We start from the raw sequence: 12,596 nt of genomic DNA on the forward strand, positions 1-12,596 counted from the left end.
AAATAAAAATCCGTGCAATGTCCCATGTGCAATATTATTTACTTGCAAGAAGCCAAAGAAACGAGCATTGGGGGGTCTTCATGCATAAATGCCCACTACATGATCATCATTCATCAGCTTTATACACAAAATAAGAAAAAAGTGCCTTTATTACATTTAAAAGTGAAATTATGGGCTTTTTTTTTTTTTTGGGAATTTACTAGTCTCTGTCTGACTCTGTACAGAACCTGAAGCCAAGGAGTGAGATCTCACGGAAGGATTTTATTGTCAAGCAATAATAATAATAACATTGAAAGCAACATATGTCATATATCCCTATTTTTCAAAGGTAAAGTGGCACTATTTTGTCTAGGGAATTATTGCATCATTCATATGACAGAATGAAAATTGTTACCTTTTTTTTTTTTTTTTTTGTTATCCTTAATTTTTTGAAAATATTTTAGAATCTCAGATAATTGGAATTAATTTTAAAAGTATATTTATAATTAATTTTAGGCTTTCCTTTTTTGGCCCAGCTGCCCTTGTATGATTGGCCCAGCAGCTTGCTTAGCTCGATGATTAATTATAAGCTCTTACATTGCACTAAATGTCGAGAGAGAATTGTCAGATTTTGATGTACACCAACCAAAGTGTGATTAATTCGCTACTGATTTCCTAGGAATAACAATCACAATCCAAAGCTACTACACCAGAAAATGATTATTATTTTTATTAAAAATAATTATAGTTGATGTAATTAGATCACGGTGTAATTTCAATTTTCTAAAGTAGTGTTTGAGAGAACTTCTAATAAATAATTCTTTTTTTTAATAAAATTTTGAAATTTTGTTTAAAAAAAAAAACTGACTAGAAGCTCTCCAAAACACTGCCTAAATCATTCGAAATTACAAGCATGAATATAAACAATTATTACAGCTCAATAACTTCTTAAAAATAATTAACACTTCATATAATGTATAAGAATTGAACACGTAAACTTGACTCTGATCCCAATTACACGACCAAATTATATTTTACACGCCTATGGCATGATCTTTAACCCGGATATATATTAATTGTTCTGCGTGTACGTTTGCCTGCGGGTGCATGGGCTGTTTCATATAAATTGATAGTGGACCCATCGCATTTGACAGCCCACCATCTCTCAAGGGCCCACACGGTGTCAATATGCTGCACCCGGCCCATTAGTTCTGCATTTAGTATTTTGTCTGGTCCAACTTTAACAACCATCTATTTTTCGGATAAGTCGATGCTGGAGTGAGGGTAGTACCCTCACCCAGTCATCGACCGACACGTGGCATGTTTTATTTATTATTTTGTTTTATTTTTACCCCACTTTTGACCCATCCATTTCCAACCATGGTTACCGAAATATTAAAAACAACTGAGAAGCGGGAATTTCTTGCAACTCTCCCTTCTCTCTGAAAATTGAGAAATAACGTGGATTTGGCAATGGGTTTCTTGATAGAGTTACTTTCTTCTTTGCTTTTTGGTTATTGATAGTCATTATCGGTGGTGTTGGTGCTTCAGGGGTGGTGGTGCTCCGGCGTCGGTTGTCTTTTCCGGTGGTGGGTTTAATCTCCGGACACTTGGGAGCTTTGTATTGTATTTCTTGCTGTTTTGATTCGAGTTTGGCTCCTCTTTGCGACTAAGGTATTTGTCTGGATCTTGAGCTTTTATTTTGAGTGGTGTCCAAGACTAGAGGTTTGCTTTCTTATTTATCATTGTCGTTTCTTATTTGTTATAATTTTGGTGTTTATAACATCTAATTTTAATCTACTCATTTCTATTATGATATTCCAGGTTGCTCGACATCCAGATGTTGTGACTGTTGTTACAGGGATTGTGGGTTGTGCTTGTTTAAAGGTACAATCAAATTTTGTACGCAATTCCAATAAGAATGATGGTCGAACCAAGGGAAACCTCGAGAGAAGTTAGTCCAGAGAGTGAACAAATTTTAATGTTCAAAAATATGTTCTTGAATCTATTGCATAAATTTTTTTATTGTGTGTTTCAAATTTGGAATTGTGCATTCTCAACGCTCGCATTTGAGATTTACATCTCAATTTTTGATTCAAATGATGCTTTGGTTCCTAGATTTTTTTAAGTGCTCTGTTAGAAACCCAAAAATGCAACTTCTAATCTTCTGTTCCAGATTTTTGAAAATAAAAATAAAAATTGTGAGACTTAAAGAAACAGAGGACTGAAAATAGCAGAGTAGAAATAAAGAAAGCCAGTGACTCGAGGTCTTCTGGTATCTTGTGGGTGAATTTCTAAGTACTATATGAGGACTTCGAAATCAAATAGAATATATTTCTTTCCATTCCTCGTAAGCCACTTCGATTTTTTCCAAAATACAATTAAAGAAATATTGTGTTTTATGACACTTATTTATTTAAATTTGAAGCATGTTGTGATTAAATTCTTAGAACATCGGTTTATTGGACAAATTATCTCTCCTTTTTTAACCGTCGATCATTATTATTTTTATTTACGTTTTTATCAATTTTTGTAATTATAGACTTGATGGAAGACAACATTGAAGATGTTGAAGCTATAAATTCAGAATATTCCCTTCCTGAAAATGTTGAGGTATCTACCAACTCTATTGTAGATCACTTGGAGAATAAACTACTTGTTGGTCAAGTAGTCAAAAGCGTTGAAGATGCGTATTTGCTTTATTGTAATTATGCACATGCTAAAGGGTTCAGCGTTAAAAAAAGTGATCAACGTTTTTTTCCTGGCACTACCGATTTACAATTTAAAGAGTTTGAGTGTTCATGTGAAGGTAGTAAAGATGAAAAGCGCTTTTCTGAAAAAATTCCTGTTTACTTGAAGCCGACTAGTAGAACGAAATGTAAAGCTAAGCTCAAAATTAGTAGGCAAATGGGTGGAGAGTGGAAGGTTGGCAGGTTTGTTGTTGAGCATAATCATGACATGGTTGCGGTTGATCAAAGACATTTGTTGAGATCATCACGAAATATTTCTCATGCTCAAAAATCCACTTTAGAAGCAATGATAAATGCCGGAATTTCTGTGGCTAATGCTGTTGTTTTAGTTGTGGTAGTTATCTGTAGAATGTGGTTGGATAGTATGGATTTTCTCATGTGATAATTAGATGTATGTAGTTATAACGGTTCTGCTGTTTTTATTGAGATCTTGTTTCTCATTTACCTGCAGTAACTCATATATTTAGTTTACCAGTAATTAGTTAAAACTTATCCATCAGTTCTTGTTTCTCACAGCCATAGCCTTTTGCAATAATGGATAGCCTCTGAGATTGTTTGACATTTTCAATCTTTATTTTCAATCTTGTTGGAACTCATTTGTCGGTATTTTGTAGGAGTCAGTCGCTTTATTTTGTGGGCAGTTCATGCCATTTCGACTCTGATGATGTCAAAATTTTACCTCGGGTTCGGTCTGATAGAATGGATGCTCCAAATCTTCTATGAAACAGGTTGGGTCGGGTATCAATGAAATCTGCGCAAGCAACAGCTAGGTCAAGGGGCGCCGAAGATGTTTTCGGCGTGACCCCTCCGATGCCTAAGTCAGTGTCTTGAAGGCAGAGGGTATGATTAATGCGAAAACTGGGAGATATGAGTGCGTGAAAGTAAAAGTGAGTAATGAATGTGTGATGAATAATGAGTAGTGAATAATGAATAATGAAAACCATAACAGTACCTGTATTTATAGAAAAAAATAGAATAAGTTACCTAGTCGAATTATAACATGTCCTGTACTGGGACTCTTCATCCATTGGATTCTTCTTAAGTTTATCTTTATCTTGTGAATATTTGAAAAGATCCAAGCTTATCTCATATATACCAGAGTTCTACTTGAACTAGAAAAAGATGCATGCGGCCTATTAGGCCCAGCCCAAGTCGGCCCATAAAATACCAGCCCTGGTCATATCTGGTAGACCCATTATAAATGGGCTCGGGTTGAAATATTTTCTCGGGGTAACAATAGTACCTCCCAAGATGGTCTAAAAGAAGAATGAGTTTAGACCAAGATTGTAGACCGGACCCCGAGCTCAAATAAAGAGCTGTATATAACAATTGATTTTGCCGAGCGGATCGGGCTTTTAAGATAACCACGAGTTGTGTGGGATTACATGATGCCGAGCTTGGTCGGGCTTTGGAGAAATACCACTGACGTGGATTTATGATGCCACTGATGTGGACTTTTTGATGCCACTGATATGGGCTTTGAGTGCCAAACCTGCCTGGGCTTTGTATACCACTGATGTGGGCCACTGACGTGGGCCACTGACGTGGGCCACTGACGTGGGCTTTTGATGCCGGACCTGCCCTGGCTTTGAATATCACTGATGTAGGCCACTGACGTGGGCTTTTGATACCGGACCTGCCCGGGCTTTGATTACCACTGATGTGGGTTTTGAGTGCCAGAACTGCCTGGGCTTTGTAAACCACTGATGTGGGCTTTGTGTGCCGGACCTGCCCGGGCTTTGTAAACCACTGACGTGGTCTTTGTGTGCCGGACCTGCCCGGGCTTTGATTACCACTGACGTGGGCCACTGATGTGGGCTTTTGATGCCGGACCTGCCCGGGCTTTGATTACCACTGATGTGGGCCACTGATGTGGGCCACTGATGTGGGCTTTGAGTGCCAGACCTGCCTGGGCTTTGTAAACCACTGATGTGGGCTTTGTGTGCCGGACCTGCCCGAGCTTTGTAAACCACTGTCGTGGGCCACTGACGTGGTCTTTGTGTGCCGGACCTGCCCGGGCTTTGATTACCACTGACGTGGGCCACTGATGTGGGCTTTTGATGTGTTGAACCATAGATTGGGCCTTACTGCAGGATTACATGCCCGATATGATATAATTGGGCCTTACAGCTAGATTGCATGCCCGATGTGATATAATTGGGCCTTACAGCGAGATTGCATGCCCGACCCCGGCGTGACTGCAAGAAATCATAATACCGAGGCAGAAATAATCCAAACATTAATATATCATAATTTGAATAAATAATATAGGATACAAAATTATAAAAACACCTCCATAGCAATATATTCTCGAGACCACGGAACTTGGCGTGCGAGAAATAACAAATAAAATACACATGGCTCGTGAAGCTCGCCACGCCCTACCAATGTTTTGACAAAAATTGTGGCAACAACCAATCATCCATGAAATACGCAAGGGTAGTGCCATACAGAGACACAAAAACCCTCCAAGAAATAATGAGTTTTCAAGGGACATGTTGTTCAATAATTATAAAATATTAGCCATTGAGGCAGCTGGCAACAACACTTGCCAAAGACTTAAAAAACAAAGTGGGCCTCGGTTGTTGCATACTCACATAGAACATTTCTAGGTTGCAACAATTTTTAAATAATTCACCCACAACATTTGCATTTACACTATTATTAAATAAATATAGGGCAGAGTCCTTTTTTTAGCAAAGTGATTGTCCTCAATATATGGCTTAACTAAATTAATAGACCACACAAGATGACAAAGCAACCTTTCAATGATCTATGAGTCTGTGTATTGCATGCTTCAATCCCATGAGTGAGTGCTTCAACATTGAAGGAATAAATAGTGTTTTTTGACACCTATATCCAGATAAAAAATGCTTATATAAAAAATATAAAATTTATACTTATCTCTTGGCATGGACAAATGGCAGCGTGGGGCCCAAACTCCTTAAACTTTCAATGAGACATCAGATTGGGCCCAAGTGAAAGTATATCGTCACCCATCTCATCTTTGATAATTCTGTGCTTGGGCTAATATTAGCCGTGGAAAAAAGGAGCACTCGGGCTTTATCCCATTAGAGTTTCATTGGCAAGAAATACTTGAATATAGCTCATCCTTTGTAGGTTGAAAAACATCAGAAGGAAATAAGAGAATCCTAGTGCCGAAACTCTCCATAATCTTTGACCACTAAAGATAGTGCATTATAATTTAAATAAAACTTAACTCCTGGCCCATGGCTTGCCAGGCATGAAGATAGGCTTCGGTCGAATAGATTCGTTCCTCATAATCTTGAGAAATCGAGAAATAAAAGAGCTACCATACAAAGACAGAGCCTGCCCACCCGAAATTCCACCTGTGATCGAGGGCCTCTCCTGCCAAACCTGGTTCACACCGGTGGCAACAGCGAGGATGTTGGTGACCGTAACGCTCATGTTGTTCTTGGCTTGGACAGAATTGGCGCAGATCATGGAAAACCCGGGATGCACGTACTACAGAGATATACAATCGACAAAGCAACTCCAACAATCGTTAAAATATTCCTTTAGGCACAACAAAATCAATCCCCGAGAGCCTCAACATCAAAAATTGAGAAAACTCAAATTCAAGAGCCTTAGGCAACACGGATTTGAATAGCAACCACACACAGCCAACGCCAAATGAGCAGCAACTCGAGAAAAGGATCCCCATGAGCAGCAGATAAATTTGAAGATGGTGGGGGCTATTAGACTAGAGATTTAAGCAGTAAAGTTTTTCTAAGAAGTAACAAACTCGATCCAAGATGCTCGAAAGAAGCAGCAAGAAGCCACGGAAGGAACCCCGGATCTCCAAGTTACGCTTTTTCTTTCGAATGGGAGAGAGTGAAATTTCATCCACGCCTTAGACTCAATTTCCCACAGATGGCGCCAATTGATGATGTCAAAATTTTACCTCGGGTTCGGTCTGGTAGAATGGATGCTCCAAATCTTCTATGAAACAGGTCGGGTCGGGTATCAATGAAATCTGCGCAAGCAACAGCTAGGTCAAGGGGCACCGAAGGTGTTTTCGGCGTGACCTCTCCGATGCCTAAGTCAGTGTCTTGAAGGCAGAGGGTATGATTAATGCGAAAACTGAGAGATATGAGTGCGTGAAAGTAAAAGTGAGTAATGAATGTGTGATGAATAATGAGTAGTGAATAATGAATAATGAAAACCATAACAGTACCTGTATTTATAGGAAAAAATAGAATAAGTTACCTAGTCGAATTATAACATGTCCTGTACTGGGACTCTTCATCCATTGGATCCTTCTTAAGTTTATCTCTATCTTGTGAATATTTGAAAAGATCCAAGCTTATCTCATATATACCAGAGTCCTACTTGAACTAGAAAAAGATGCATGCGGTCTATTAGGCCCAGCCCAAGTCGGCCCATAAAATATCAGCCCTGGTCATATCTGGTAGACCCATTATAAATGGGCTCGGGTTGAAATATTTTCTCGGGGTAACAGACTCCATATAAACTAAGCTGTTTTGAAGGTATTATGCAACAAATGTTGAAACTTGGCTGAAATTTTCTGGACTAATGTCAATGTGGAGGGAGATGGTTTTTCTTGATTGAATCATAACCTGTATTTTCTAATGTCAATGTAGAGCCACCGACTGCGGTTTGTGCGTATTGGATTTTGGAGGCTTTGTTGATAAGCTTGTGCAGATGTGATGGAAGAAAAGGATATGGGGTCTGTGCTCGTCCTGTCAATTTTGTTATGGAATTTGATTTCGTAAAGTAGATGGAATTTTATGAATTATGTAATGCAATTCCCACTTTCTTTTCTGGATTTTAATTTAAATTAGTTGGAATTGTATGAATTATGTAATGCAATCTAATTTTTGTTATGAAATTTCCAATGAAACAAATTCTAGACTTTTTCCTGTTTCTGTATTGGAATTTTAGTTTTCATAATATTTAGTGACATTATTACTAGTTTAATATATAAAGGAGAAAGCATAATATCTTCCAAAAATGTGAGAGATATCTTGCACCTACAGTAAACAGTTAGTGCAAGATCTTGAATAGCATAAAAGGCTTTGAACATGCAGTAACAAGCAATAACAAACCAAAATAGGACTCTTGTGTTTTGCACCTTTTTTCTCAACATGAGAAGTGAGAAAACGTTCTCACTTTGTTAATAAAATGGATAAAAGGGAGAACACGGCAATCCTCAGAGGCAGAGATAGAAATGATAAACACAAAATATAACCAATAATCCTCCATAACCACTACAAATTTACAAACGTCTAAACACTTGAAATAAATGTCAAATAATTACACATTTACGATATTCTAAAGTTTTAATACAAATACCAAGTCAATATAAATTTTCAATCGACTAAAATCTTCAACTTCCTAACCATCACAATCCAACTTTATCTCTTGAACCAATTTTTTAATCTTCTCAATTTCCTTCTCAACACGCAATGCATGATTACGGTTCTCAATTTCTAAAGCGAACAATGCTAGTTGCAATCTATCTAGCTTTTCAGTTGGATTAGAATTCCTCGGCGAGTTTGCGCTATAAGTATTGCTTGAGCTTGCTTCACCGCTTGTTTGGGAAAAATCACTCCGATGTTTTTCCTTATATGCATCAAAAGCTCTTAAGGCTTCTTCAGGACTGTCATATGACTGATGTAGAGCGCTGTGAAAATTGATGACTTGATCATATGTTTCGGACCAGGTTCCATAGATACCAGATTTCGTCCTACAAAAACGACGTACGTTTTTCCCTACGTAACAAAAAAAGACATTTCATTACTGTATGCAACAAAACAAATAATAAAAAATTGAATTAAATTGAATAACTCACCATTTGTTCACATCACCTTCTATAATTTGCTGCATGAATGATGAACCCACACCTATACTATTAAAATCAAATTTTCAAAATAAATTGTAATTCACAAAAAAATACAGAAACCTATTGTAACATCCGAAAATTTTAATACGTAAATTCGCATGCATAATTAGGGAAAATAATTATTTAAAAATTTATATTTGGGTTAAATGACATTTATGTGTTATTATGTGAATTATATGCACGATTTAAATTTATTTTATCATTTAACCCGCAGTTATGGTATTTTTAGATTTTTGAGAATATTTATTATTTTGATCGCGTAGACGGGACCGTGGACGGACGAGATACCAAAATTCTTAGCCAAAAATATTTTATGAGTTTATGAGCCTTAAAATCTTATTTTAAGGTATTTTGTCAAGAAAATTTTAGTATTTAGATATATATTTATTTAATAATTGATTTTTGGCCAAAATAAGTCATTTTTATTGACTTTTATTAATATTTAAAAATCCCTCAAGTCTTAATTTCGGGATAATGGTTTTTAGTATCAGATTATTATTATTTTTAAGAGTTTTAAAGGTTTTGCTTAAGGTATAATATCTTTATTTTGAGTAATATCTACTATTAATATATTATCTACCCAAAATTTAAACCTAAAACACTCCCTAATCTATTCCAAATCCCATCAGCCGTCTCCCTCCCCCATTCTCACGATCCAAAAACCCCCAAGATCCCATAGACGTTCCTTCAAGAAATTTAGAAGTTTGGTCGCTCGTTCTTCGTCCCGGTGCTCCCGCAATCGCGTGTTATTCAAGGAAAATTACGAAAGGCATGTTTAATTCTTTTCTCAACACCATATAAGCTATTATTTTGGTTTTTACAGCAGAAAGTTTGTGGTATATATGTTTGTTGTTCAGACTTATATGCAGATGGTATTTTTCTTTCCTTTTTCTCACGTTTTGCTTGATCTTTCATGAGTATGATCACGTTTTTTATGCATGGTAAAGGTCCAGGCGGCTAATCCACATCTGAGGGCATGTCTTAGGGTCCTTGTGGTCGAGTGGTCCTGTTGGTTTTGTCTATGGATGGTCTGAAACGAAGCACTTCTCCTCTAGTGCACCAGATCGCGCAGATTTGTGTTCTGAGGGAGAAGGCTTCGTTCTCCCTCCTCAGTACATGGTTTGGGGTGAGGTCTAAAGGGTTTGAACCCCCTAGATGTTGGCTAGGATTGAGAAGTGGTTTCACGGAAAAATATGGCCGGAGTAGGGAGAACGATTGAATTTACGGCAGCCGCTCAGGACTTGGCGCGAGCTGGGGGACAGCCTGTTGCAAGGCTTCGTTCTCCTTCCTCGGACCACCGTTTGGGCTGATTCTTGTCTTGTTAGAACTGCCTAGGAGTAGGTTAGATGTGTGTGGTAATACTTCGGCCAGTGGTGGCCGGAGTTGGCCGGCCAATCGCCGGAAGTAACTGCTGCTCGCCCAGCCGAAAAGAGAAGGAGAGGGGTGATCGGGTTTGGGGTTTGGGGGGTTGCTGGGTCGGGTTATGGGTCAGGGTTGAGTTCTGGGTTGGGTCAGGTAGTCATGGGTCGGGTTAGGTCGGTTCGGGTCCGGGTTAGGTGGGCCGGGCTTGAGTATTTTAATTTTTAAATGTTTAATGTTTTAATTGGTTTTTAGGCCAATTAATTAGAAATAAAATTATTTGGACCTCCAAATAATTTTATTTGGGCCTTAAATAATTTATTTAAGTTAGCACAATGATTTTTATGGGCTTGGGAGTCCATGAGGATTTTTGGGCCAGTCAGTGGATTTTGGGTCAGTCTAGAGTTTTATTGGGCTTAAGTTAAGTAATTGGGCTTAAATATTATATTTAGGTCAAGTTAAGTTTAATTAAGTTATTTGGGCTAAAATATGATTATTGGATTTTATTTAAGTTTAATGGGCTTAGAGTGAGTGATCAGCAGTCTGGACCAACCCATGAAAATTAACTAAGTCCGGAATATATATTTAATTCTTTTTTTATGCATGAAGTTTATTTTAAGTATAAGTATATTTATTATTAAAATTAATTAAATATATATTACGGACATATTTTAAGTGCATGCATACATGAAATATTTTATGATGTGTTTATGATTAAGAATTGAGCATGAAAAATATTTTTATGGAAATTGAAGTGATGTGACAGCATAAAAGTGGTTTTTTCACTGACACAGAGGTAGTTCTACTACCGGCATAGAAGTGGTTTTACCACTGACACAGAGGTAGTTTACTACCAGCATAGAGGTGGATTTATCCACCGCCACGTACGATGGTTCTTTAGACTGATCAGTCGGCACAGTTATTAGTCACATTCATGGATATGACCATATTCAGTTTTTATGTTTATGACATGCTCAATTATGTTATGTATGATAAAAAAAGTTATGTTATGTTTAAGATTTATGATTCAGCATTTATGTTATGAAAAATGTTTTCATGCATGCTCATGTACATGTATATGTATTAGTATCTACGTGATGCATTATTTTTAACCTTGTTATAAAGGATTAGACATGTTGAGCCCCTAGGCTCACTACGCTTATATGGTGCAGGTGAGCATGATGACATTTATGTAGCTCCTACCGGTGGTGAGGACGTATGAGCTCACGGAGCAGTGGACCCCGTGACCGTCGCAGTTATTTAGTCTATTATGATGGAATTTTGAAACATGTTTTATTTTATTATTATTCCGCATATGAGATTTTTCAGCAGCATTGTTTATCATTTTAAATTGATGCATGAAACATTTTTAAGGATTTATTTATTTAATATTTTTCAGGTTATTTAAGAAATATATGTTATTTTTATATACATATATGTATGGGCGTATATGTATAGTATTATTTAAAAAAAAAAAAAGTTTTTCCGCATTTTATTAGTAGTAGGTGTTTCACCTATAAAAAAAACCACTCAATCCCAAAACACTAAACTGATTGAATTGAAAAAAGAAGACAATAGTGAAAAGGCCTTCACTAAAAATAAAAATCATGCTATCAATTTGAAGAACTCGACAACACTACATATAATCCACTTAAATACCCACCAAATAAAACAATAAATTGATACAAAGCATCACAAATTATAAGATACTTGTATGCAGCTTTTGTACAAACAAATAATTATGTTAGCGAAGTATGCCATTGCAACTATATCCTTAAACAACAGGAAAAGTCTATTCGATCCAAGCAATAAAACTGAAGTCAGCAACCATACAAGTTACACAAAACTCAATTGATAGACTACTGAATAGTTGTGACTGTCGAAAATAACCATTGAGGAAGAAGGTCGTCCAAATTCATAATCAGTATAATGCAACTTATTTATAAAAAAAATTCTCATTTATATGGATTTCTGACCCCCTCCATTTGCATTTGCACACCAAATTCCCAATGACCATAAAAGTTACAGCTAACAAAACACAAATAAATCTTAGACAGAATTAGCACCACCAATCATAGGTGGAAAGCAGAGAAAAAAGCATACCTTGTAGACATGCCCAAAGCCGTCGTGACCCAACTGATTCAACCTCGAGAAGAAATTGGTAGCAATCGGAAGCACCTCTAGTTTGAAAAACAAAGAAATCAGCACCACCAACCATAGGTGTATAATCAACATGGAAAGTAGAGAAAAAAAAGAAGCATACCTTGTAGACAGGCCCAAAGCCGTCGTGAACCAGCTGATTCAACCTCGAGAAGAAATTGGTAGCAATCGGAAGCACCTCTAGCTTGAAAAACAAAAAATATTTGGCTCTATCCCTGTGAAGAGATGCTCAATCGAAAAGGTTTTTTTTACCTTACCTTTTCGATACAGGGATGCGGCGTAAGCACTTACAGGAAGGAATGTCGTGGTTGCTTGGAAAGGCTTCAGATGGAGAACTCGAATTTGGGCGAAAGAAAATTAGGTTTCTGAGATAGAAGAGGACGACTAATTTTGCCTGAGAAGATTTTGGTCCCGTATAACCAAACCATGGTTTGTGGTGGATGGGTCAAAAAGTGGGCCAA

General features: G+C 37.2%; 1 long non-coding RNA gene across 1 annotated transcript; it reads left to right on the forward strand.

Annotated features, from left to right (window-relative positions):
* The first annotated feature begins 1,372 nt into the window (after positions 1–1,372).
* On the forward strand, positions 1,373–3,754 carry LOC140893196 (uncharacterized). The gene is made up of 3 exons (XR_012153059.1): positions 1,373–1,653; positions 1,804–1,866; positions 2,522–3,754. It is a non-coding gene; the product is annotated as an uncharacterized lncRNA (long non-coding RNA).
* Positions 3,755–12,596: the final 8,842 nt, after the last annotated feature.

This window comes from Henckelia pumila, chromosome 3 (genome assembly GCF_033568475.1).
Source record: "Henckelia pumila isolate YLH828 chromosome 3, ASM3356847v2, whole genome shotgun sequence".
Classification (NCBI taxonomy): Eukaryota; Viridiplantae; Streptophyta; class Magnoliopsida; order Lamiales; family Gesneriaceae; genus Henckelia; species Henckelia pumila.